At 47.8% G+C, this 22,232-nt stretch overlaps 1 long non-coding RNA gene across 2 annotated transcripts; it reads left to right on the top strand.

Annotated features, from left to right (window-relative positions):
- The first annotated feature begins 6,378 nt into the window (after positions 1-6,378).
- LOC311423104 lies at positions 6,379-15,611 on the top strand. 2 transcript variants are annotated; one of them, XR_014685579.1, is made up of 3 exons: positions 6,379-6,484; positions 7,002-7,061; positions 15,498-15,611. It is a non-coding gene; the product is annotated as an uncharacterized lncRNA (long non-coding RNA). The 2 variants fall into 2 exon arrangements; XR_014685580.1 differs by lacking the exon at positions 6,379-6,484 and adding an exon at positions 6,852-6,916.
- Positions 15,612-22,232: the final 6,621 nt, after the last annotated feature.

The following is a 22,232-nucleotide window of genomic DNA, read 5'->3' as shown; positions in this document are numbered from 1 at the left end:
CAACCCACTTTAGCTTTCTGCCTCCTGGGGAAGCTGAGGTGGATGGAGCAAGGAACAAGCATAGTCTATCCTCTCTTTTCTTCCTCCTGCCTTTCTGAACCCCATTGCACAGAGCTACCAAGGCATCTCTGGCTCTCATCCAAGTCCTCATCACTTGGAAAGCCTTGGCTTCTGGCTGCTCTCCCTTTACAACTGACATAATGGATTTTACAATGATTTTTCCTTGTTCCTGGCCACAAAAATGCTGTTGTTCCTGCTGCTGAAACATCACTGTAATTGCATTGGGACTACCCCTTGATATTCCCCTTGGCTAGGTGAGTCTTGCAGCTGATCCATATTAAATGAGTGTGTTGGACACCCTTTTCTTGATTTTTATTTATTTATTTTTTGGTAATTAAAACTAGTTCCAGGTGACTGGGTGGATGCTCTCAGAGGTTTGGGGGAAGCAGGTTGAGTAGAGGTGATGCCTTGTGGGGGCTAAGTATGGTGCAGGAAGGACAGGGCTCTACATGGACACCACAGGTGCAGAAAGACCCACAGAGACCTCCAAGCTGACATTTCCCCCTGCAGTACCCAACTGCTCACCCAGCCCAATTTGCTCCTTTTTAAAGAAATTTCTTAAGTACCTAACAGACTTGTCCAAATGCCCCCAAGCAATTCATCAGCACAGCTTGGCACTTTTTACAAGCAGAATCTTCCCTGCCAAGCTCCCATTTCCCTTCTCCTTGGGGATGGTGATGGGATGGGTCCACTTCTGCCTATGCTGTGCATCCAAGCAGCTCTTTGAGGATTTAATTATTACAGGGGTTTTAGGAGTGTGGGCTTTGCCCATCCATTGAACACCTCTGAACCACCAAGTCCCAACTTTTCAGTTCGGCCATGCCCAGCTCTTTCAGGTGAACTTCAGCAAGGTTCAGCTCCCAATGAAGGTCACTGAAGCTTTAGGCTTCCCATGCCGACAGTGAAATACAGCTGAGGAGGTCTCTAGGAAAGCTTGCTCTGGGAGCGTGGTCCACATTTCTGGTTGCAGCCCACCCACGCCTTTCAGCAAAGTGTGGCAGTGGTCCCGCTGGCTCGGCTGCAGGGGTTTCCACCACTTCAGCACCTGTCAGTGCCTTCTGGCTCTGTGTTTTGTGGATTTGAATTTTCATGGTTAAGTCGGCTGTGTTGTCCACTGTGCTGCTTCAGCCCTGCAGGCAGGTGGGATGGACGCTTCATGGGGAAACTACTTGTTTTCCTGCACTCCTTTCTTTCTATTAAAGTGACAAGTCATTAGTACCATGCCAACGGACTCCTTTTGGTTTCTCTAAACTGTCTCCTAGTTGTCTGATAAATTGCTTCGTAAAGGAGTAAATGAACCTGGCTGGTGATCAATCGCTATCTAGCATCAGTGCAGACGGTAGCAGCACTTCTCTTCCCTGGGGTTATCAGCAGGGAGGGACACTCCCAAAGGCCGTGGAAAAGCAGGGAGCAAGCATCACTGCATGGCACTAGGCTCTCATGCTCAGTCTCAGGATTCAGGTGAGTGGTGTCTGCAGGCTTGCATGTGCTGCTTTCCAGCTGAGAGCATGCTCCAAGCTGGAAGCTGGCAATGTGCTGAGAGGGTCTGGGAGGACAAGAGAATGCTACTGGGATGGTCCTATATGTGCGTTGTGCACGGCAGACCAGGCAGGATACTCCCCATCCCATGGGAAGGAGGTACAAGCTGTCGCTGCCTCTCAAAAATGGGTACGTTAGTTTTGCTCTCTGCTGTAATAGAACAACAAAGTCCTCAACAGACATGAAAATTGCCTGAATCAAGCTTAAATATTACAGAGTGAGTCAGAGGCAGCCCCTGGTATCTCTGCTGGAGCATGCATTAGGTGACTTCTGCCTATTTAGCTGTGAAAGACTTTGCCTACTGCCTGCTGGCTTCCTGGGGATGGAGATTGCCATCAAGGTCGATGCTTTTGTAAGAACTGAAAATAGCTGAAAATAAGGCAGCATGTTTTATACTCTTCCTCTAGCAGTGGTGGCTCGCTCTGCAGCATGCTCCTTTATCCTGCATCTTGTGCTGCTGCACCCATGGGACACCCAATAAATGCAATGACCTGGGTCCCTTCTGCACTTTCCAAAGGACTTCAGAGATGAGTAAACCACTGATAATTAGAAAAAAAAAAAAAAGAAAAAAAAAACAAAAACAAACTGTAACAGAACCAGTCATCACCTTATTCTTGCGATTGCTTTAATAGATCCTGATATATCTACATTGCTTCTCCAGTTCCTGAGGACAGACAATACCTGCATTACCCCATTGATGCCATTGACTCTTCATATCAACAGTGGGATAAATCTGCAAATTGTTTTCTTTCTGTATGTCTGTTCTCCTTCTGCTCTTTTCTCCAGACTACCAGATACCTTGATGAGAGTCTTACGCTCTGCTCATCTGTTTTTTCTCCCATCTATGTCTTGAAATCTCACCAGGTGATCGGTTCCAAGGCAGTCACATGCTGCTGGTGTGCAGAGCGGGGGATTGAGGTGGGCAGGGGGGTTCCAGCATCGAGGCCACACAAGGCAGCTGAGGAAGCTGCCAGAGCCTGGCAGCCCTCACGAGGGCAGCTGATGAGGTGCGGGAGGAGCCAGCAGTGCCCTGGCCATACAAACGTGGTCCCTGGGGAACACGAGTGACTGAGGAGGTGGAGAGATTAAGGACCATCAGGGTGTGTGAGCAAGAGTTAGACTGGTGGAGCAGCTCCCTGCCATGCCTGCGAGAAAGGCATGGGGGTGATACACCCCAAATACTCATTGATCCTCTGTCCTATTGCTGTTGGGCAGAGGGAGGGGACCTAAGAGATGGAGAGGACTGGAAACTGGTCCTGGTGCTTGAGGGATGGGTAGGTGAGGATGTGGGGGAAAGTGCACACAGGAGGTTGTCAAGGGCCAGGAGGTTGACCCCACTCCTCAAGACTGCCTCCACCAAGAAGGAAAGAAGGGTAATGGTCACAGGCAACTCCCTTCTGAGGGGAACAGAGGGCCCCATATATTGGCCAGAGTCTACCCATAGGGAAGTCTGCTGCCTCCCTGGGGCCCCGGTCAGGGACATTACCAGGAAATTCTCTGGCCTGGTTTACCCCTCCAATTATTACTTCTTACTGATAATTCAGGCTGGCAGCAATGAAATCACTGAGAGAAGCTTGAAGGCTATCTAAAGGGACTTAAGGGAACTGGGGTGGTTAGTAGACAGAGTACAGGTGGTGTTTTCCTCTGTCCCTTCAGTGGCAGGGAGGGATACCGAGCAGACACGGAAAGCTCAGCTGATAAATACATGGCTGAGAGGCTGGTGCCATTGTAGGAATTTTGTTTTTTCTTGACCATGGGGCAATTTACTTGGCACCTGGTCTGATGGCTGCAGATGAGTCCCACCTGTCCTGAAGGGGGAAACGGATCCTAGCCCAGAAGTGGGCAGAACTCATTGAGAGGGCTTTAAACTGGGTATAAAGCGGTATGGGGTTGGGGGGAGGGAATGAGGCTCGATAGAGATGAGCCTGGGAGAGCAATGCCAGGACTGGGGGTGAGGGCAATGGCACAACTGAAGTGCATCTACACCAAGGCATACAGCATAGGCAACAAACGGGAGGAGCTGAAAGTCATCGTGCAGTAGACAAACTATGACCTAGTCGCCATCATTGACAAAACGGTGGGAGCACTCCCATGACTGGAGTGCTGCAATGGATGGCTACGAGCTCTTCAAAAGGGCTAAGGAGGGGCAGTGGTGTGGCTCTCTATATTAGAGAGTGTTTCGATGTTGAGGAGCTCGGGGCTGGGAATGATATGGATGAGTTCCTGTGGATAAGGATCAAGGGGATGGCCCACAAGGCAGACATCCTGGTGGGGGTCTGTTATAGACCCCCAAACCAGGATGAAGAGATGGATGAGGCATTCTATAAGCAGCTGGAAGAAGTCACTCAATCACCAGCACTTGTCCTCATGGGGCACTTTAACTTTCTGGACATATGCTGGAAATACAATTGGACTGGAAGCAGTCTAGGAGGTTCCTGGGGTGTGTGGAAGACAGCTTCCTGATGCAGCTGGTTAGTGAGCCTAGCAGAGGGGGTGCCCTGTTAGAACTGCTGTTCACAGACAGAGGACTGGAGAGAGATGTGGTAGTCGGAAGCTGCCTTGGGCAGAGGGACCACAAAATGGTAGAGGTGAAGAAGAAGATTCTTGATGAAATCAGTAGAGGGGTCAATAAAACTGTTACCTTTGACGTCCAGAGGGCAGACTTTGATTTGTTCAGGATGCTGGTAGGAAGGGTCCCTTTGGAGTCAGTCCTGAATGGCAGAGGGGTCCAGGAAGGCTGGATGCTCCTCAAGAAGTCTTCAAGGCACAGAAGCAGGCTGTCCTCATGTGCTGTAAGATGAGCTGGAGGGGAAGATTATCATGGATGAACAGGGAACTTTTGCTGAGTGTCTGGGAGAAAAAGAGTTTATGCCCAGTGGAAGAAGGTGCAGTCAACTCAGGGAGAGTACAAGGAAGTTGCCAGCATATCACAGAATCACAGAATTTCTAGGTTGGAAGAGACCTCAAGATCATCAAGTCCAACCTCTGACCTAACGCTAGCAGTCCCCACTAAACCATATCCCTAAGCTCTACATCTAAATGTCTTTTGAAGACTTCCAGGGATGGTGACTCCACTACTTCCCTGGGCAGCCTGCAGAGAAAAAATCAGGAAGGCCAAAGCCCAGCATGAACACAGCTTGGCCATGATCTTGAAGGTCTTTTCCAACCTTAATGATTCTATGATTCTATGAAATGTGCTTTTTGTATCCCAGTCCTTGGTGGAGCTGATGTGTCATTGATGGTAACACCAAAATCTTGGACTTTCCAGCCCTTGAATGAAAAAAGCTGCTCTCCCTCTTTAGGCTGCTGAGGAGCAGTGTCAGGTTTCCTCAGCAGGTGCCCACATCTCCTGTGAATTCAGAGAGGGTTTTGAGCTTCTCCGGGACACTGAGACATACAGCATCCAGCCGTGATTGACTCAGTAGACTGGTTCTGAGAGGAAACCTGTGAGTGTAGGGTGAAAATTGACTTTTTACTTCTTTGTGTGGCCACAAACTCTTGTGTTGCTGCTCCCCTTGGTCATTGGTGTCCATGCCTGTCCTCCTCCTACTTTTTCACAAGGCTTCTTCCCACTTCCATCAGTTCATGTCTCTACAGCTGCTTGAGGCTCTGTGGCACCAGCCAGACCACGTCTAAGCCATCACGGCACACTTTGGTTACACAATCCCTGTAGTTTCCACAAAGTCATTCCTGAACTGAGAAATAGCTCTTACACAAAAATTAATTTTAAAATATTTATTAATTTTATTAATTATTAATTTATTAATTTATTAAATTTTAATAGCTCTTACACAAATTAATTATTTGGGGCAGAAGAAAAACTTTTTGGTTTCCGTCTGGGAGTTGGGAGATGCAAGGACTTTGATAGGAGTTCAACCATGGCCGTGGTGCAAGATTTGCATGAAACTTTCCCGCCACCTGTGGACTGTGTGGTCTCAAGCAAGAGATGCTCTCAGGCTGTGTAAAAACCTACACCAATCAATCCCATTTGTTTCCAGTTAGTCCCATTCCCGCTCAGGCCCTTTTGGGCACACTCCAAAAGGTATATAAACCTTGGCTGGACCCTCTATGAGTGGTGGGTTTGGTTTTTGAGGTTGCTGAGTAGAGCTTTATTTTAAGTGGCTTGACTTGTGCTCAGCTCCATCATGGGGGAGGAAGATGCTTGGATGGTGAAGTGGGTTTTGGTGTGGGGGTGTACTAATTCTGCCCTGGGTTTCCTCTTTTGTGACTGCCAAGATTCTGAATTCACAGCTAAGTATGGGTGAGCCAAAGCTCGGCTTCTCTTCGGTCCATAAGCTGTCCCTGGGTCTTTCTGTGAGGCTTTTATTTGTCTTTCTGGGATTTCTAGCCCTTGGTATGTGCATGTTACTTTTCCTTGCCCCATAACCAGCTCCCTAAGAAACTCTTTGTAGATTATGTGGTCTTCTTCAAAGAGTCTTATAAAAACATATTCACAGGGCTGGCTTAATTTTAAATCTCTTACAAACTCCCTTTCTGCTTTTCCCTCATTCTGTTCTTTGCAATAAAAACCTTCTTAGGCAACAAGCATCCTCAAATACTTCTGTTATTTCTCCAAAACTTTCTTCCCCACCAGAAGCTTTGAGTGCATCTGTTGCACTTGTGCCCAGCTTTGTCAGGTGTAGAGTGATCTCTGCACCACCCTCTGTTTCCTGCCTCCCTGGGGTTCACCCGTGGTGGCCTGCTGGATGAACCCCTCCTGGGGCTGGTGAGTGATTTATCTTCAGCTGTATCAACTCTCCCATAGTCACTTAATGTTACAGCTCTCTAAGTTCTCCAGTGCTTAGTACCTCCTGAATCTGGCATCTCTTTTAGGCAAGACAGAAGAAACCCGTTATTTAGAGCTGTAGCAGTGGATGGAAGTAAGGTAAAACATAAGTTAGCGTCAAACTGAGTGCCTGCAAAGGGGTGTGTAGGGGACTTATGAATCTCTTGGAGGAATTTTTGTGGCATGTGTTAGAGGCATCCCTTTGGGTCCTGAAGCACTCTGACAGCTTGGCCTTGGCATTAACAGTGGAAGGAGCTGGGATGCTTTGTCTTGCAGAATCTCTGACTGAAGCAGTCACTTTCTTCTTCCTCACCATAAAGACAAACCAGGGCATCTTGTTAAAAGCAGCCCTATTCTGTTTGAGTTTCTCTGTTTGGGGACAGCATTGCTCCAAGTCTCTGCACTTCTTGCTCACCCTAAGACTTTCAAGAATGATACCTACTTTTGTTGTATTAATCTTCCTTTAGTCTTGAACTAACTTATACTGGCTGAACCCAAGGCATGCTGCTGGCAGGCTTTCCAACTCTTGGGGTGAGTCTGATTAAAAATTGCACAGACAGTGTCTTGGTAATAGCAAAAATAATACAGCTCAACTGTGTTTTTTTTTTCTCCCCAGGAAATAAAAAGAAGGCAAAAGGATAAAGACATGCTCAAAGCCTTTTCTGAGTTCCTGGAGGTATGTAAAAATTCATCAGGTATTCAGTGTTTTCACCTAATGGTTGAAATAGCCTCCTTCATGGAGGAGGCTGTAATGAAATGTGTTGTTATGATATTACAGATAAAAGTCTCAGTGAATCCTTTTCAAAAGGAAGAATTTGCCTGGATATGGGCTTTCAGTTATAACTCATGTTAACAGATTGCCTGCTTTGACAGGCACTGAACATTTCTTAATGAAAAGCCCTGATTTTTCCATTACTTTTTTGTCCTTTAGAAAATTTTTGTTTTGCTGTAATACTGAAAAGTGTCAGACTACTAAAACCTTGAACTGGTTCCAGTCATAACTGGAGGAATAAACCCAGCTATATTTATATGACAGAGCTTGATGAGCAGTAAATTTGCCCTGTAATGTGGTTTCAGCTGTTGCACCTCAAACATTCTGAGGCTTTCTGCAGGTGCAGGTATTTCCAGCAAGGTTGGCTCAATGATGTGTTTTGGTTCTAGGCCTTTGGGAACAAGGCTTGCAGTTCAGGACATTCTTTTGTTGCAGGATGCTGACTTTATGAAAACATTCTATTTGCATGGCAGATGATGAAAGAAGGCCCAGTAAAATCAGCTTTCTGGAACAAGGGATATTTCTTTCTGAAAAGGGCTAGTATGATAGGCAGCAATTGATTATTGGTCATGGTAATAAAAGGTTAGGCAAGAAGTTATCCAGCATCTTGTTTGGCTCAGCAAGTTTACTGAGCATTTCTTGTAAAGAAAACAAGCTATGTGGAGCTCCTGAAATTTTTCCTGGAAACTGATTTTCTGCAGGAAAGATCTTGATTTTTGGATGGAAAAAAAATGTGTTGGGGAAAAAAACCACCTGGGTCTCTTAAAACACAAAGGTGCAAGAACATAACAACATCCCAGAAATGGCCATCACCCTGCACCCATACAGGGCTGGTGGACTTCCCCTGGGAGAAGCATTGTCCCAAGGGGATTTAAGTGCAACTCCAAGCCCTTGACATGGCCCCAAGGAAGTATTTAATGTTCACTTCTAGTTTGGGCATGATGTCCTGTCAGGACAGGGGGCAGCAGTTAAGATGCCCTACAGGGCAAATCCTCAAGGGCTGGAGAGGTTCTGAGCAAGGCTGAGAAGGGTGCAGCCCCTTGTGCTTCCAGCTGTGCACAGAGCACCCAGCTGTTTCTCTCTCACATAGAGGTGCATCTGTCTGCAAGCACAGAAATGTGCTTAACCCATGGGTTCCATCAAAAAAACAGATGGGAGAGTGATATGGAGCACAGGAAATATATATATATCTGTCAGTAAGCAGACGAAGATTAATCCAAGGCAGGGTGTGTGTGCTCCAGGCAGGGCTGGCTCTGCAACAGGGTACAAATGTAGCTGCAAATGGGATAAGAGGCTTTGTGTTGCCATAAAGCAGAGAAACACTGCTGACAATGTACACAGTGCTGCTTCCTGAGGGTGGGCTTAAAGCTGAAGCTTGTGAGAAAGAGGTGAAAAAAGCAATGTATCTGTAGAGATATGGTAGGAAAAGGGTGGGATTTCTGAATTTTGGTGATGGGAGTAGGTCCAGGAGCATGTGGGCAGAAGAAAGTGGTGCCAGTCCTGAGCCTCCAAACCCCCAGGGAACCCTTCCTCTGCAGCGGTGAGTCCCTGCAGACCCCAAGAAACCTTCTACCTTCAGGAAAGCTGGGCACTTGGCTCCATCTGCAGAACCTGTGCAGAGATCTTCCTCCCCAGGACTTGGGCATCCTCCCTTTTCTGGGTGACTCCATGCTTGGCCAAGGGTGCTCAGTGAGCAGTCCTGTGGCATGTCCTCATGGGATCCAGGGGCTGCAGCAAGTGGAGCTTTTGAGGTTTGGTTTGTGAGCAGGAAAGCCTGCCTTGAAGCTGAAGTGTATCCATTGAGAAGCCAGCTCATGCAACCTGACTGTTCCTGGGACTTTTTTCTTTCTTTTCTTTCTCTTTGTTGTGGCAAAGAGAAGTGTTGTGTTTTTTTTGTTTGTTTGTTTGTTTGTTTGTTTGTTTTTTCGTGTCACCAGCCCTAGGTGGCATGTGGTATCTATGCAGTAATTAAGGACATTTGCTAATGGCTCTCTGCAGATATCAGATGGTCCCACCAAAAGGACAAGGCTGAGCCAACCTGTAGAAAATGCCTATGGCCATATGGGAAGAGAGGGGAAGCCCAAGTGAAGGGGTTTGGGCAGTGATGGGTCAGGATTGGGTGTGCAGTGCACTTTGTGATCTGAGAACCAGGTCATGGCAACAGGGAATGAAATTGTATTTCACCTGGATGTTTCCAGTGAGGAAACATTTGAGCTCTGGCTGCTGGGACATAGGGTTTATTTCCTATCCATCCTTTTTCTGGCTCTGCTCACGGGCCTGGGTATTTGGAACCTTGTCAAGCTGTGGCCATCAGGAACTGCTCACAGCAGCAGTGTTTTGAGTGCCTGATTCCTAGTTTCCCCCTTCCCCTTATGGAGCTCCAAAGAGATGGATGCAGGTGAGCTCCTGCAGAAATGCCAGTGACTTCTTGATTCAGACTGACCTCTCTTAGTGAGGAAAAGTTTCCCCAAAGGTGCTTCTCCAGCATTTTTACTGGCAACCAATAAGCAAAGGTGAGAGGAGTGTTTAGGGCAGTAAAAAATAAGTGGAGAAAGGGTTGTTGGGCATATCAGAGCTGAAGATGAGGCTTCATCTAAGCAAGAAAACAGGTGAAGTGACATTTAAGCTGTATTTTATGGCAAAAGCAGTAGCAAATAAACTCTGCAGAGCATCTTATTTCATTTATTGCTTCCCGGTAAACCATGGTGACTGTTGGAGTGTTGGGCAGAAGAGGGAAACCTGCAGGGCTTAATAACTTCAGGAAAAGTGGTGTGGCTTTTTTTTTTTTCACTGGGAAGAGCAGCTCCTCTCCCCTTTGGGACACAGGGAGACCTCTTGTTGCTTATTAGCTCTTTGCAGCACCAGTCCTTCTGGCTGGCAGTCCCCAGCAAAGGGTTCCGAGGCCAGCAGAGAGAATGTCCATAACATATGGTGCTAATTGCACTGTCAAACAAGAGACATTGATTTCTATCCCCACAGGAACACCGGTTTTTGAAGTCAGTGTAACACTTGGCGTTGGTTTGACAAGCAGACAGTGCAGAGGGAAGCAGATGGGGACAAAGGGCAAATGCTGCTCCTCTGTGCTTCCAGTGCAATGGAGGCAAATCACACTTTGAGTGTGATGTGGGTGAGTTGTTAATGCTAATGCCATGGATCCCCAGCCATTCTGAGCAGCACAGCATCCTCCATCATATATAGGTCCTGGCGAGCAGATGCTGTGGCATGTTAATACAACCCGCTATTGCTGCTGGGTAATGAAGTTCACCCATTATTGGCTTGTTCTGCATTAGCCTCTTCAAACATGCAGTTATTTTGATGCTTGTAGTGTTGGACTATTTGGGGACAGGAGATTCATAGCTGTTTGTGTAGGAAATGAAGCGTTCTGTCCTTAATCAGATTCAAACAGAAGCAAGTAGCAGCTTTTCCCATCAGTTAGGAAGTGTGTGTGTGGCTTTTCCCCTGCTTATTTTTCTTGGCTGTTTCAGTGCTGGGTGGAAGAGTTGTACATGGGGTGAATCACAGATCTGCAAAGTGCAGCTGGACCCACTTGGGCATGACATAGTACATAAATGTGAGAGATTATAAGAACTGATTCCCTAGATATAGAGGGGAATGAACATCAACACTTCCCAAAGAGAAATTAATTCACTAAAAATCCCAGGTAATATGTTAGCTATGGAAAAAGAGTAGGAAATCTAAACCTATACAATGTTTAGAGCATCATATTCAAACATTTGGGGAGAAGTGATAGATCTAATTTTTTTTCCTTTGTGGTGGACCATTAGGCTTTGGGGAGGAAGAGATTTGCAGCTCTGCTGTAGCTGCAGGAGAAGTGCAGAAGCATCTGTGCTGCCTGGAATAAGTGATTTTCTTAGCAATTTCTTGGGAGCATGTCTCTGCTTGTCTCTCAGGGTCCCCCAAAGTACTAATTTGTCAAAAATCTGATTTCCTGCATATATGTGCTGTGTTTCACCCCTTGCAATCCTTATGCGGTGGTCCACTAGAGCAGCTGCTCTACATTGCACTCTCAGCTTGGTCTGGGTGTCCCCAGGGTTTTGGGGACTGGATCTTGTGAGTCCACATAGCCCAGGTGGGTGGTTGCAGCACCCTGTCACCATGCTTGGGCCCTCTTTAGGTCTGCATGGACTGAGTTCAGGGGTTTTGGGTGCTTTTGCAACACCCTGCCTGTGAGCCCTGCTCTGGGTTAGTAGGACCAAGCAATGCTGTGGGCTCCCAAATGCTGTGTTGTTACTAGTGATTCTCCATCACTTCCTTTTGCTGTTTTCAGCCTTATCTCTCTAATGATGAGAAATGTAGATCTCTTCCCAAAGCTGAATTTCTCACATTTACAGCAATCCAGGGGCTGAATCTTGAAGGGAAGCTTCACCCTTATTGCAAAAATCCTCCTGAAAGTGAAAAAGAAATCCTTCTAAAAGTAAAGTAGGATGGCTTTGATTTTGTTCTCTGCCTGTAATTTCTCACCATCCCCAAACCTGGCTGCCCACCCAACTGCTTTTGAGGTACAAACAGAGCAGCCTCCTTCACGCTGCTCATGACAGCACCACTCCCTCTGTTATTACATCTGTTTAAATGGCACTCCCAAATGCTGCTATTCTTCTGTTTTTAGCAAATCACCATGTAGCCACTAATATGATATGAAGAAGCATAAACACTTTTTACAGCCAGCAATAGTCATGGATAACTTCTTCATATTTAAACCTCCCAGCCCATTAGACCTTCTTAAATAATTCATGTTAAATCATCATTTAAGTATGTGTGGTATTGCTTTGAGTTGATTGTGGACTGTAATATACCTCCATTGGGAGTAGTAATGTTAACACAAGTTATCGACTTAATATAGGTGACTGCAAATGTTGTGATGCTGCCTTGGGGCTAGGGGTGATATTTATTATCCATCGCTGGGTTAGGTAGCGGAGGGGTCTGACCAAGCCATGATGCTCCAAATTGGGCACAGACTGCTGGAGAGACAGCGTTTGCAGTATACTCCAACTGTGCATCTGCTATGGGGCTCCTAAACAAAATTCAAGAGGGTTTCTTGGTCCCAGATGTCCCACAAACCAGTTCTAGCAGGTGATGGAGGTTGACTGTCCACATGATGCTTATCTCTAATCTCTGCTCTTGGTTGGCACCCACGTTTGTTTTCCTTTACAGTTCTTGCCTGATTTGCCTTCATGTTTAATGGATAAAAGCTTTTCCCTCCTCCCCTGCTGCAGATGGCAAGTGGAGAGCTCTACTGTGGCAGTGAATTCCTCCCAAGACAGATGGAAATCTTGTTGGAGCCATAAACTTGTCTTGGCGGTGTCAAGTTGGCCATAGAAAACTAAAATATCGACCTGCTCTTTTCCCACAAAACATGACTAATTAGCTAAGCCGAGTGCAGCAATAGAGGGTGGCTGTGTTTCTGTAAAGTCTGATCTGTTGGAAAGGTATTTGCTTCCAGTTGTGATCATGATGGAGGGTGGCTTTTGGAGACTGGACCTAGCAAAGCTGTTTGAGGTTGGTTGTCCCCATGCTGGTTCCTGAAGTCACTTGGGAGACTTCTCAGAACTGAGCCCAAGAAAACAACATTCTTGTCCTCCTTGGAAATCCGGTACTTGAAGTGTCCTGTTTTAATGATTCTGCCCCAGTTCTTGAAATCCCTTCTCTGTGTAGAGAGCTCCGGGATGGCTTTGGTCATGGTAAACAGGGCACACACAGCTGTGAGTCAAGCCAAATTGAAATCTGCTTAATCCTTCTTAATCTGAGCAATAATAACATTAATGCCTCCTGTTCAAGTGGGACCTTGGCTCTGTATATCCCAATGCTCACCCATGGGAACAGTCCCCAGCTGCTCTCCTCCCTGGAGAGGTGAGATGTGGTTGGATTCAATGCCTCATTTTAAGCCAAATCCTGCTCCACCAGCTGCAGCATCCCAGGCAAGAAACCAAGGGAGGTTTGCCTCTCAGCCAGCATGCATTGCAGTGGTATGTGCACAGCAAATGCCCCCAAACCACCACCAGCAGCTCGAGTGTGACTTACAGCTCCAATCCTTTTCATTCTGGGTAGAGATTCTGGCAGTCACAATTGGCATGCTGATTGCTGTGGACCTAGCAATTTTTCTGCTTCTATAGTTTCCTGAGTTAGTTTGGTTAGTAAACAATAATGGAGGAAAAGAGATTTCTAACTTTTTTTTTTTTTTTTTCTAAGTTTCAGCTAAGTCTAGCAATTGGAGCTCTGTGCCTGGGGTCAGGGAGTGGGTTCAGCTGCTCTTGCTGAGCCATTTTTCTGCCCATGCTGCACCTCCCATGGTTTCATTGGCATCCATGATCACATGGCTGCTACAGCCTCATTTAACCCCGAAAAAAAGAGGACTTCAGCTTCCACAAGACCCACTGTCAACACTTCCTATATGAAGGTTTTCTGGGGGCTCCTGTGTAGTTATATCTCTTACAGCAGAAATCAATACCTCCAACAGGGAGCAGAAACCTCTTTGTGAAATATGTCTTGAAAAGAACACTTCTTTATTTTGCCAGGGAAAGTATTCAGCATGTGACTGGTTCAGCAGTGTTGCAGAACTTTGTGCTGTGTTTTACCAGGGATTTCCCTGAGGCATCAGCTCTCATCTCAGTGCACAACTTTTGCTCTGGCTGAGCAAGTCCTCAGGTGCTTTAATCCCAGTCACCAGCTCCAGAGACCCCAGACATATTCTGGTTGATGGCAATTCTCCCCCATCTCTTAAAGATCTAGGCAAAATCCCTCTTTAAAGATCTGGGAAAATTTCTCTCAGCCCCTGCAGCATTGTGCCTGAGCAGCATTGCCTGCTGTCCATGGGAAAGAGGGAGCAAAGTTCTTGGACAGCAGCATCTGCCCTAGCAGCTTGTATCTCAGCCTTGTTTTCCTGCAGAGCTTGGAGCCCCTCCTCCATGGAGGGACGGGGGAGAGCTAAGCTGATTAAAAGCTTTAGAGATGTTTTCCAGTGCTGCCTCTGAGACCAAAGCTCTGCTAGAGCAAATGACGAGGACGCACAGTCTGTCCTCACCCTTCCTATGCTGCACTTCTCTCCCTGACTCAGCAGTGACCTGGACTGCTAGGTCAGAGATCAACCCAAGAAATGAGATTTAATTTTAATTTCCCTTCTGTTCCATGCATAAATCTCCCCCATGCAGGGCTGTTTTCATTTGTACCATCCCTGGTGTATTCCTGAGATCTGATAAGGAACAGCATGGCTGGGGCGGGGGAGGGGGGGGGGGATGTCTCCATGTGCTATTTTGCAGCTCTCCACCAAACTCTTATTATGGAGCAAGCCTTGAATTTGTGTTAATTTGGCACTTGCACTGAGTTCGATAGCAGTGCTTAAGCAGCTCTGTTCTGCGGTGGGGATCTCTGAGATGGATCCCTGCTGAGGTGGTGTGATGTTCTTATTCTTCTTGCACTGAAGTGTTGTCCAGAGAAGCCTTGTTCTGCAGCTAGACTTGTCCAATTAAAAAGCAAAGGCAGAATTTTGCCAAGACCAGGCTGGCAGTTCTCAAAGGTCAGCATTTTCTTCCCCAGCCCCTACCCTGGGGCTTGAATGGAACATCCTTGCTGTGCATGCTCAGGGCTGTTTGCAGTGGGGAGCACCAGAATTTAGTTATCCACCAATTCTCCAGCCCTGCTCAGGCTCCAGGAGGGGCATGGAGATGCAAGGAGACGAAAATTAGGCAAAGGCTGCCGTTTCTTGTCCTGAATATCTTTGCTGTTGGACAGAAGCTGTTCAAGTGGAGGATCTGTGGTGAATGCATCTGGCGTTCCAGGTAATGATGAGGACCAAAACCCAGTGCTCCATGCTTGGAGATCCAACCTGAGCAATGAGAACTCAAAGCCCCTCTTCTCCAGGTGCCCATCCATCATGTCCCTTCAGCTGGTCTCCATCACCCAGGACATGCTTTTATCCCATCACAGTCCTGGCTGGCCATGGCAGCATCCCCCTCTTTAATAATCTGGGAGCAAAAGCAGGGTGGTACATGACCAATGTAGCACAGGGGAGTGGAGGAGCCCTCATGGTGCGTCTCTGCAGCATCCCCATCTCTTTCTAGAGTGGGGACCTGCCATAGCACCGGTGCTGTGGCCCCCGGGATGCAGTGGAGGTGCCCGATTTGCTGCTCAGCTCTGGCAGGACGAAGCCTCCAGCCCGGAGGGGTTGTAGATGCTGGGTTTAGTCACTAGAGGGAGGGATGCACGCACTGGTGGGTTTCCAGGCAGAACTGGCAGCATTTTGCTGGCGTGTCAAAATCGTACCCATTATGCTTCACACATTTTGGTAATACAGCTTAAATCTTTTCTCTCTTTCCCTCCCCACAGGTGGCTGTTTGTATGTGTGGCAGCTGGTCTCTGGGAGAATAACAGCAAGGTTGAAAACACACAAATAGTGCTTGACTGGGGCTTGGCAGGGTATTGAAGTGGGACAAGGCAAAGGTTGCTGGCACTTCTTGTCTCCTTGAAAAATAAGGGATGGTGGCTCTGTGCCAAAACCCCCAAGAAACCTTCTCCATCCCTAGACCAGATGCAAATGCAGGGTCATGGGGGAGCAGACCTCAGTAATGTCTTGGGGTTAAACTTTTGAGTGCATTTTGCTAGGTACCTAAATCATAGTAATGGTACCTTGGGTCTCTGAAGAGTTTGAGTCCAGGCCAGTTAGAGGCTTCCTGGCCCACTTCTGCCCGGGTCTAACCAGTAACACAGGGTGGAAAGTTATGCCTGGTGTCCTGTGGGATTACTTCTGACCTGCAAGAACAGGATTGCACAGAAACAGTCAGTTTCTATTTGCAGCAAGTTTTAGTGAAGTAGAAACGTTTTGCAGAATGTTCTTCAGCCTTTGCTGCTGCTGTTGTATCAACTGGCATTCACATCCTGACATCTATGAATGCAGACAGTCCAGTGAAGAAAAGGATAGGACTGAAATCCCAAGGTGAAAAGTAACTACAAGCTCCTGGGCACCAGGAAGCTCCGTATCACACAAACAAGTGATTTTGCAGCTTTAGTAAAAGCCTGACTTCCTCCAAAATCATTCTGCTTTTTATTTCCGTGCAGTGGGAAAACAGCAAGATGAAGGGGGAAGTGGCCCATAGCTTTGCTTCTTGGAGAGCTAAGATTTTCCGAGGCTTGGCTGCATTGGCAAGAAAAAGATGTGGAGTTGAAGCAAATTAAGAAGTAAAGGGGAGGATGCTTCAAGGAGTGCTTCAAGATTGCTCCAAGGTAACTCCCAGGGCCCGCACAGGAGCTGTGAAATAGCTGGTGACACACAATCCACATCACAGATAAATGGGGAGAAATTTCCCACCATTTTTCTCTAGAAATGGAGCACAATTTCTGCAATTTGGCCAACTCTTCTCCAATTTTCTGTTGACCTGGGATGCTGCATGTGATACTCCACCAGCCTGATGGCAGTGTGTACATCTGCACTTAATGATCTCAAATTGCATGGTGCGAGGCAGCTGCCATCCGCTACTCAGCTAAGAATGCCTCCAGAAAGCAAACAGTCCCTTCTGCCCTGAGATGCCAACTGCTGAGACCAAGCATATCCCAACAAGCCCCATTTTGTGCTGTGCTGCTCTTGACAGGTGAATTCCTTGGGGTTATTCCAAATGTCACTGCTAACTGCTACTGGGCCCAGGGGTGTTTATTTACTAATCATTGTAAGAGAAGAAGATGCACTATGGTTGATTTTAAAAGCAAGCCAAACTTTCCATGAAGCTTTAATGCTTTTTTTTTTTTTTTTTTTTTTTTTTTTTTTTTTTTTTTCTTTTTCCCCAGGGTTTTATTTATGAAAGGAGATACAGAGTCTGGGATGCTGGGATAAAGTCTCAGCCCAGTAGCCCCAGGAACTGGTGACTGCTCTGTGCTTACCCAGTTGGCAGAATTTCTTTGTGCATATCCTTACAGAAATGAAAAATCACTGGAAGAGGCTTTTTTACCTTTCCTCTCTGCTTTGGCTTGTACCCATGGGGCTGGCACCTATTTGAAAGCTTTTTCTCTAGGTCTGACTTGCACCTTCATCAGCCTTCAAAGTCTCTTTCCTGAAATGAGTTTTCTGTACCCCTGCAAAAAGCTTGTTTTCAATAAATATTTCCTATAAAATCTTCAAGCAGAAGTTTTGTCCTTGGGAACCCCCTGGGCTTCAGCAGATGTTGCTTAGGGGAACAAGTAGGACTCTGCAGCCTCATTGTTACCTAGACCCAGAGCTGGCTTCTCTGGGTACCCTCTGTGGTTGAGAGGCAGAGGCGTGGCCCTGTGGCAGCTCTCATCCTACCAACGGGGCTCTGAAGGACCCAGCTGCAGGGCTGGGAGGGCAGGTTCTCTACCACAGCCCCTTCTTGTGACTGGATCGAAACACTTGAACGGGTTTTTGTGCCAGACATCCAATCTCTTGATCCTGAACTCCAGGATGGGCATCTTGACCATAGACTCACACCTATGCAAGGGCTCTGGGTGCCTCTGCCCTATGCAGGGACATTGGTGCAGCCCCAGATGGATGGAGAGATGCAGGCATGTCCCAGGTGTGAGATGGGTTCTTGCAGGGGCTGTGCTGGGCAGTGCAGGAGCAGGTGGTTTGTCTGCTTGATGGCTGAGAGTATTTTCAGGCTTTGGGAGAACTGCAGATGGGGCAATGCAGTGCTGGAAGCAGAAATCTCTTGTTCCTTCCCAGTGCAAAGCTGGGTCCAAGCAACTTCATCCTTCAGCATGATGTTCACTTCATTGATGCATAGCAAAGGCTGACCCCTGGGCTTGCTCTGGCACTGTCAATCACACAGGGGACTGGAGCTGCAAAATACAGTGGTGAAGGAGAAAAAAATCCTCCTTGTGCTATTGCAGAGAGCTGGCAGAGGGTCAGGCTGCTTGGAAGTCACTGCTGCCAGGAGAGGGTGCTGGGAGGAGAGGCAAAGGGCAGAGCTGGGCTCACCACGTGCTCTCTTTGCAAGGTTTCTCTAGCTGGTGCTGCTGGGTGCCCAGGAAGCATTCCAAGAAGTTAATTAATTTTCTCTCATCAGCAGCCACAGCGCCAGCAGTCTGGAGGAGAGCATTGCTGTTTTGCAGCAGCAGCTCCCCTCCCTCAGTTACAGTAATAGTTACTTTGTCTTGACAAAAATGAAATGTCAAGTGGTGACAGAGAAAAATATTCTTTTAATGCTGAGCAGTAACTGCGTTTCCAAAGTGTTGGGCTCTGGAGGTAATGGGGGAAGCTGAAACCGAAGCAGCTGAGATCACACAAGATTAATTCAGACTCCAAATGAGGCTTCATACATGATGTGTTGCACCCTACATCACTGTCATGCAGACACTGGTGCGTGGGGCTTGGAGCTCACTTGTTTGCTCCAGGACCTGCTTCCTCCAGGCTCTGCCGGGCATGCTGATGGGGTGGGCTCATGCACATCGTGGATATTTGCTTTTATTTCACATAGGGAATTCAGGAAGCAAAGGATACAGGGAGCAAAGCAAACAAATTCTGCCCCAAAGGCCCTGTGGCAGTGTGTGTTAGTAGGAGATAACCCTGGAGTCATGGGGAGCTATGCATGGACCTCTGCATGAAGGGGACCACAGCCACCATGCATTTTCCCATACTGTCCCCTCAGAGGCCACCATGTTGTCACACAGAGCCTAGTGCAGCCTCTTCCCAGCAGCTGGGGCCGGGCTTTAGTAATTTTTGGACAAATAAGGACTTTACTTCCTAGATGACTTATTTGCAAGGGCTAATTCAGACAGCAGTGGCCTTGCTGTTGTTTTCCCTTTTGAATTGTCAGGCTGGCATTGTAAGTGCCATACTTTGATTAAAGTTTAATTTCCCTGAAGACTGAAATATTAATGGGAATAGGCTTAATACTGTCAATAGGAATCAGACCCAAACAGATAATTTGCTAATATAATGACTTGGGATTTTATCTATTTCCAGATGCATGATTGCTCTTCTGCTATGATTTTGCGCAGGTAATAACCATTGTCACCTCTGTTCAATGAGAAAACTGAATGAGTTTAGAGCTAAATCACCAATTTGCGCATTCATATCCTGGCATACCCACACTACTCCCCAGTCCTCTACATGCTTCATCTGGCACCCTTGGGTGTTGGGGGTACCAGCCCTGCTCTCATCCAGGTGGGAGAGAAGCTGAAACAAAACTGGGGCTGAGACCCAGGACTTTAGGTCAATTTAAGCATCCATCCCAATGACTTTGCTTCCAATGACCAGGGTCCCCCAATACTCTTGAGGCTCTGCATTCTGGAGTTTCCCAACTTTGTGTTCATGGGTGGGTGCTCTACAGACCTCTGGGATCCCCAATCCTCTCCTCTTCCCCAGCACACTGCAATGCACCAAAGAGCATCTACTGCATTGTGCTCCACCACTTACTTTCAATCCAAATGGTGAGTTCAAAGAGCTGCCCTCTTTTATCTCAGTTGCTGAAGGAAACAAAAGGCAGTGAGTTACCTGGAGCAGTTCCTTGGCAGGTAGGATGTGATGTTGGGAAGGTGCATGTACCCTACAGGAAGGTACATGTGAGAGCAAATGGGGAGAAGGGCTGCAATGTGGCCTGGGGGCAGCCCAACCTGCATGGTCTAGTGTGGGCACCTTCCCAACACCTTGGAAAGCATATGAGAATTGGGGATCAAGCTGTGATTCCTTTGTGAAATGCTTTCCCAGCCCTCAGAAGCTCGCAGTGCAGGTGCTTTTGGGGACAGACATGGTCTCTTTGCTTTAGAATTTTTTCAATATTTTTTCCTTGATTATGGCCATCACTTTTTGAAGCTACACATCTTACAACAAGGGACACTGCAGGCATAGTGTGAAAACCACATTGCTGCCCATAGAGAGCATGGCTTTTGCTAGTTCCCTTGTTTGTCACCCCCCCCTTTTTTTTTTCCTTGAGATAAACAATAAGAAATTATTTTCTGTTCCTTTTTTTTTTTTTTTTTTTTTCCTATGCCATTCAGTGTTTGATCTACCATATCCACTGTTCAGTAATCTTTTCATTTTGGCCTGGATTAGTCTACTCAACTGTTCCTTGTCCAGAAAGCATGCCAGGGCTTTGCTCACCCCCCATTACCATGCACTGAACCTTTTTCAGCCCTGCTGCGCTTTGTAATGGGAGACCCAAGCCATGCTCAACATTTGAAGTGTGGGCATGGATTATACATCTCTCTTCCTTATAGGGATGGATTTTATTCCCATTGGGGTAAATCCCTTCATTTCTCAGTGCAATCCTGCTGTAGCCAGGGAGGGCATTAGGGATGGACTTGGTGCCCAAAAGCTGCTCATTTTCTCAAGCTCCATCAGAAGGTCTCATGGGGAATGTTCTCCCTCCTGAACACCATGCCACCATCTCTCAGGATGTTGTTTCTCTTCTCAGCTAAAGGGAGAACTATCTCGACTGCTGGCTTACCTTCAGTCCTGATGTGCTTGCCAGCACCTGGGACATCCAACCACTCCAGTAATAATTCCAACAGCAGTGGTACCAGAGTTGTTTCCATGCCATGCTCCCCTTTGGCACTCAGGGTGAGTATTTACACCCATCTCCAACAGGTTGGTGCATTCAAAGCTCTGATTTTCCCCACAATGTAGATTTTCTGAGTAGCTTCACCCAGCTGTCCCTAGTAAATAAAATACTGTGGTTTTGGTGTTTGGAAATGAATGCAGATTGAGCTGGTTTCAGAGCTGAGCATATGGGCTGTGTTTGAGTTCTGGGAATGTGTTTGCTTGTGATTTAATAATACTGTGAGTCATGCCTGTACCTTCTTCCAATTACTACTCTTGCATCTCTTTGTTGTTGAGTGCATATTCTGGAAACTCTGTTTTCCTTGTAAAATCAATTACATTCCACCCGTTATTAGCTTCCAGGCCTTATGCTGGCCCTGCTTGCCAAGAAAACCCCCCACACTGGCCAGGGTGTGATCAGTGTCAGCGATGCTGCAGGTGGCTGGGCCAGGAGGGCGGACCTGGGGCCAGGACTGTGTTGGGCACCACGGGGCCAAGATGAGACACAAGTCCCATTGCTGCTGAGCACAGGGTAGTCAGACTCTGGTGTTGTGCATACTTTCCTGCTCCCCTGGCACGATCAAAGCCCTTCAAAGAACCACAGAATGGTTGAGAATGAAGCAGATCCAGCCCCTGCTACAGCCGGGGTGCCCAGAGCTGGGTTCCCAGGGCGAGGTCCCGGCGGCTTCTGGAGGTCTCCCTGGAGGAGCCCCCGCAGCCTCTCCTGTGCCAGCTCCGCCACCGCCAGGGAACAGAAGCTCTTCCCGGCGGTCAGAGGGCACCTCCCGGGCCCCGCTTCGTGCCCGGTGCCCCTGGGCCTGGCTCCGTCCTCCCCGCGGGGATTTACGGGCATGGCCGGGATCCCCGCAGCATCCAGGCTGAGCAGCCCCAGCTCCCGCAGCCTCTCCTCCCAGAGGAGCTGCTCCGGTCCCCCCACCTTCGTGGCCCTCTCCTGGGCTCTCTGCAGCCTGCCTGGCCTCTCTGGTGCCAGGGGCCTAGCAGCAGTCCCAGCACTGTGCGGGCAGCCCCAGCAGCGAGGAGCAGAGGGACAGGATCCCCTCCCTCTGCCTGCAGGCAATCCCTCGCCTGGTTCAGCTCGGGCCACCACCAGCCTTCCTCGCTGTAGGGCCCGCTGCTGGCTCCTGCTCAGCTTGGGGCCCCACAGGACCCCAGGGCCTTTCCTGCAGAACAGCTTCTCAGTCAGGTGCCCCCAGTCTGGGCTGGGCTTGGCACTTCTGCTGCCTGAGCTCCATTAGCTTCTTATCAACCTATTTCTCCAGCCTCCAGTAGAAACTGACCCTTCCCTAAGTCATCTCCACGTGGTCTTGCAAAGCTCATTCCCTATCCCCAACACAAGGTGTGCCTCTACAGGTACCTTAAAGGAGGCTGTAGCAAGGTGGGGGTCAGTCTGTTCTCCTACGTGCCTGGTGACAGGTCGAGGGGGAATGGGCTAAAGTTGCGCCAGGGTAGGTTTATGTTGGATGTTAGGAAGAACTTCTTTACTGAAGGGGTTGTGAGGCATTGGAATGGGCTGCCCAGGGAAGTGGTGGAGTCACCATCCCTGGAGGTCTTTA

The sequence above is a fragment of the Aythya ferina genome (genome assembly GCF_964211825.1).
Source record: "Aythya ferina genome assembly, chromosome: 23".
Lineage (NCBI taxonomy): Eukaryota > Metazoa > Chordata > Aves > Anseriformes > Anatidae > Aythya > Aythya ferina.
The sequence above is the reverse complement of the archived record's forward strand: the minus strand, read 5'-3'. Positions and strand labels throughout refer to the sequence as shown.